We start from the raw sequence: 4,386 nt of genomic DNA on the forward strand, positions 1-4,386 counted from the left end.
TAGATTGGGTGCTTTTGCCATTTTTTTGGGTGCTTTTATCTAATAGTTGGTTCAGTCAGTTTTACATAAAAGCACCAAAGAGCCCTGCTAAAGCACCCAATCTATACAGATGCTGTGGAGCTGGGTTGAACTAATGTACTGCCTCTTCTGGTAAAATGCTGTTTTGTTTTGTTTTTTCCATGGCTGTCAGCACCCAGTAAGCCTTAATGAATAAGGCAAGCACTGTCACACTTATTTTTGGGACAAAACAGGACAGACCAGGCACATACTGCTGCTGTACCACAATAACTGACAGCAGTATCTGGTAGGCCAGTATTTCTCTGAGGTTCTTTTCATACCCAGCAAGACACTAGAGTTTTTCTGGTCTATTGTGACACTGTCATTATGAGTAAAAGGAATCTGTTACTGTCACTACTGCTCCCTTCTGGGCACTTCTGCTAAAAGCACTGAAAACTCCTCTCTGAAAAATTAAAAGCAACAACTACTAAAATCCCAACTGCCTCACACTAGACGGCATGTAAAAAAAAATGAATGACCAGTACAGACAGACCGCACATGCCTCTGGTCCTGAAATAACAATGAATTGCAAAATACAGTGCAGTAGGAACTATATTTAGGCTGCATAGAGAACCAGATTAAGAGCCCATTGTTGGAGAAATCAGAGAGATTTCTCGCATTATGAAAGCGAGCAAGATTTGGCCTTTCGCTCTTCTGGTGCTTTTGTTGGAAAGACCTAGGAAATTTAGCCAAAACCCATCTTTCATGCTTTTGGAAGCAGAGCTCAATGATACAGGATTTGGGGGAAAAAACAGCAGATACTCTTCTATGAGTCTAAACATTTGCGTGTAAATTATACTAGGAAAACAATACCACAAATCTCACCATTCATTCTTTCTCCATCAAACCACTAACCTAGACTGAGGTCCATTTAATTTGCAAATCCTTGAAGACCACAGGAAAGTAACATTTATTACACCATTTGAATGTATGAAAGTACTTTGAGGCCCCACCTATTCAGTGAAAGGCATTCTAACCCCTACGCCCTCTGGAGATGTCCTTAATGTACGCAGGAGGTGAGCAGAAGACTACATCTCCAGCTGGAAGAGCAGAATCATTCCCATCCATCTGTACCAGGTGGATAGTTTAGAATTCTGTGCATTTCTTAGCTAGAAAGGGATGGGTAGCCTAGATATAAAAGTGCTGGATGATTCCTGGAAGATGAGTGGTATCTACTGTGTAAAGTTTAACAGAAACAATCAGCATGGAACTAAGTCCCTGTGTAATAATATTCCTATCTGCCTGTGACCTTACATTACACCTCAGCAGCCTTGTGAGAAATGCCCAAACTATTTTGAAATCCTCAGTTGGAATCCTTAATGTTGCTCTAGCATCTTTTCCATCTATTTCCTCTTAGGTGCACATACTTCGTCCCTTGCACATATTTCCATGAAAGCTACAAATTGGGATATCTTAGAACCTGTATGTTTTGGACCATACAGTTAATGAAGGGAAACCTGTCAAAACAGTAGAAGGAAACATTTCAACAGTGGCAACTTTTCCCTCATTGGTCTTTCCCAGAGGACTATCAGTGAATTGGTAGCATTTTAAAGGCTGTATTAGTATCACATTTTTTAAACAAAGATTGCTGAAATATTTGAGGGGACAAATAATGAATTTGAAGATGGAACAAGAAAAGAGACTGCAAGAAACATTAAAAATAAGACTTTCCAAACAGATGATATTCTCTACAGTACACTTCTTTTCCCCAGGCCTCTGGGAATGGGTTTGCTTTCAAGAACTTTCTCTTTTTTGCCTTTTGGAATTCCTCTGTCATGACCAAGTCAAATCCCTAGTTTTTCCCCTTGATAAAGGGGCTAATTAAAGGCTTCTGTAGGACTAAGAAAAGTTGTCACTATTGCAGATAGGCTTTTGGAGACAGCTTTGACCATGCAACTATGAAATACTGCACCTGTGCAGCCACAGCATCAGAGCTTTGCTCATACACCAGTGGAAGAAACACACTGTCACTGGCACAGAGACAGCAGACCTAAAACTCCTCTCCATAAATCTCCTACTGGTTTGATCCTCTTAGGTGCCCTGCAGACCAGTGCTAGATACATGTACTAAGACAAGAGGGTCATTTTTACACTTCTAGTATATTCTACATTGGTCCTTTATTATACATCCATCACTTGCTTCCATACCAAATAGATGTTGACCCTCTGTATATCCAATAATGGCAAATATGATTGTGATCCCTTGTTCTCACTAAGGGGGACTGTTAATAAAAAGGAACACTGCCAGAAGTTAATGGTGTCCTGCTGCTAAATATGTGCTGAGGCAAACATAAGGCATTTACTGAGGATAAACCATTAAGCTGCAGTCAAGGCACATTACCCTGGGACCTATGCTTTCACTTCATTTATTTTTGACATGGTACAATAGGAATGGCAGCTACTTATACCACAGCAGCACTGTGAACCCTAATCCATTAAACGTCTAGTAAAGAACTTGAGACCCTCAGAGGGAAGGTTGCTATCAAAGGTCAGAGGAGGATCATCACCAGCACTGTAAATATATTAAAATAGGATGATACACACTGGAGCAGTAGAGTGATGGGCCCAAAGCTGTAAGACACATCTTTAAAGATTTAGAGAATATCCAGGTTCTGTGCTTTAAACAACCACAAAGTGCTTATGTCAGAAAAGGACAATTAGTTGGAGGGCACTGGACTGGGAATCAAGAGACAGTGACCTAGTGGGTGAGCTTGGGCCAATCATTCCAGCATCTGCCATCTCATTTTCTGCATTTGTAAAGTGCTTTGAAATCTTCTGATGGGAGAAGCTAGGTATTGTTTTTAGGCAAAGAGAGAAAATAAAGCTTACAGCCAGCCATAAAGCACTCCTTCCTCTGCCACATACCATCTACCACAGACTTGCCAATGAAATCCTGATGAACATAATAACTAAGCCACAGCAATAGCTCACACTGAAAGCATTTCAAACTCCGACCGATCACTGGCTAGTAAATGCGTATGATAACAAACAATCTGGGTTTTCTATGTAGCAAAGCTCTAAGCTCCAGAGCTTTTATTTGTCATGAGAACCTTAACATTCAGTAAAAAATAAAAAATCCTTGAAGCTTGTTGGTGACTGGATGTGGCTTCCTTTAGGGCATGAACAAGTCTAGGAAATACTTTGTGTGCACATACTTCAAACTGACATGCTTGATCTTGCCTATGTGGTTACATATTATTTGCTAATCTTGGATCTGATCTCTCCCTCTCTCTCTGACACACGCATATACATACGCTCCAGAGGTAACAGGATTAGGCTCGCTGTCATATTATTCCTGTGCTGTCAGAGCTGACAAGTCTATTCAGTGCAGAAAAAACAGAAGAAAAAGCCTTAATCTTAACGTGTAAAATTTAACCACTCTGCAAACCAACATAGTCCGGCACATTGTTTTAAACAAACAAATGCTTACATTCTCCTCACAGAGGCAATGCAGTACCAGTTACCTGTTGTCTACTGACTGGTGGTCAGATAACTAAACAGGCTTAATTACATGAGGTCACCCAACCAGTAGTTGTACTGACAATACATGTGAGAAGACTCAAACAGACACCTTCATGGTCCTTAGGCAGGAGGGAAGCCAAAAGGAATCTGCTGCCAATACCAATGGGCCATGCTAGTCCTAGCTATAAGTCACGGTCTGCCTGTCTGACCATGGCTTAAGAACTTTAAGAGAAGAGCTATTATTATTCCCTTTTTACACACTGGGAAACAGAAACACAGCTAAGCAAAGCAAATTTGCCCAGGAGCACACAAATCCCACAGCCAAAGCCCTCCCCGCCCCCCGCTAAACGCTGCTCAAGTCCCACAAATGCAGGCTGGACCAGTGGTTCTACAGGCTGGATACAGTCCATAGGCTATAGGTTGCTGACTCCTGTACTAGGTCTCTAATCCAACCTTTCTGTATGATCTGTTCCCAATATTCTGCACAAGTCACTGCCTCTGGGATTGGTGTTGCCAGATCTTGTGGGGTGCATTGTGGTGCTACAGGGCATCTCAGGAGATGATCCATAGTTTTTCCTGACAAACACATTGGTCGGTTGCGTAGAGGCCCCATGATTTCATGAGAAAGTTGCATCTGTCAAGACCCACTTTCAATCTGTTTGGGCTACGCCATGTGTGCCATTTGTAGTTGAAGGTGGATGCTAACTCCTCACGGGTGGTAATTCCTCGCCCACAGGCAATTTGTAGGGTGGGTCCGGGGGTGGGGGAAGAGAGGGGCATGTGCCCCCCTGAGATAGCCTGCTTCTGCAGGCAGTCGTCGCTCACCACCCTACTGCTGCGGCCCACAAATTGTGCCCCCCCCCCCCCC

General features: G+C 42.5%; 1 protein-coding gene across 2 annotated transcripts in view; it reads right to left on the reverse strand.

Annotated features, from left to right (window-relative positions):
* Nucleotides 1–4,386, reverse strand: part of RAMP1 (receptor activity modifying protein 1) — a 143,228-nt gene that overhangs the window by 117,177 nt on the left and 21,665 nt on the right. The gene's annotated exons all lie outside the window — the stretch shown is intronic.

The sequence above is a fragment of the Gavialis gangeticus genome, unplaced genomic scaffold (assembly GCF_001723915.1).
Source record: "Gavialis gangeticus isolate Ggan-Ray unplaced genomic scaffold, GavGan_comp1, whole genome shotgun sequence".
Taxonomy (NCBI): Eukaryota; Metazoa; Chordata; order Crocodylia; family Gavialidae; genus Gavialis; species Gavialis gangeticus.